The sequence below is a fragment of the Geospiza fortis genome, unplaced genomic scaffold (genome assembly GCF_000277835.1).
Source record: "Geospiza fortis unplaced genomic scaffold, GeoFor_1.0 scaffold102, whole genome shotgun sequence".
Classification (NCBI taxonomy): domain Eukaryota; kingdom Metazoa; phylum Chordata; class Aves; order Passeriformes; family Thraupidae; genus Geospiza; species Geospiza fortis.
The window spans coordinates 2,224,524-2,225,493 of NW_005054373.1; positions in this window are offsets into that span (position 1 = coordinate 2,224,524).

The following is a 970-nucleotide window of genomic DNA, read 5'->3' on the forward strand; positions in this document are numbered from 1 at the left end:
GACACAACTGTGGGATCAAAGCCACTGAGGCTGGAAAAGAGCTCAGAGATCACGTCCAGCCCTCAGCACCACGGTGACCCCAGTGCCACATCCAGGGGGTTTCAACACTTCAGGGCTGGGCACATCACCACTGCCCCACGCCAGCGCTTTTCACCCTTCCCGTGAATAAAAATCCCTGATATTCAACCTCAATCTCCCGTGGCAAAACTCTCCTCCTGTCCCTGTCCCTGTTCCCTCCTGGCAGGAGCTGTGCAGAGCCAGGAGGGTCCCCTGAGCCTCCTTTGCTCCAGACCGAATCCCCCCAGCTCCCTCAGGATCCTCCAGCTCTTTCCCAGCTCCCTCAGGATCCTCCAGCTCTTTCCCAGCTCCCTCAGGATTCTCCATTCCCTTTCCCAGCTCTCTCAGGATTCTCCATTCCCTTTCCCAGCTCCCTCAGGATTCTCCAGCCCCTTCCCAGCTCCTCAGGGATTCTCCATTCCCTTTCCCAGTTCCCTCAGGATTCTCCAGTCCTTTCCCAGCTCCTCAGGGATTCTCCAGTCCTTTCCCAGCTCCCTCAGGATTCTCCAGCCCTTTCCCAGCTCCATTCCCTTCCATGGACGTGGAGAAGCCCCAAAGCAGAGCTGGAGCAGCCCCAGCAAATGGGGAGCTCCTGGTTTTATCTGTGCTGACAGACCCACAACTGCTGCCAGCCCTGAGCTCCCCTCTGAGGGAGCTGCTGGCCACATCTCCCAAGCCTTGAGCTGTGTCCAAACAAGGAGGAATGGTATGGGTGAGCTGGAAATGCTGTGATACACTTGAAGGACAAGCAGGAACATTTTAAGAAATGTGGGCTATAAACAAATGGCACTTGCAGATGTGCAGGGATCCCTGAAATGCTGGCTGGGATTTCTGAGAGGTGCAACAGCAAGAGCTGACCCAAGGGTTGTTCTCATTCCAGTTTAATGGGATTATCCAGCATGAGACACACAGC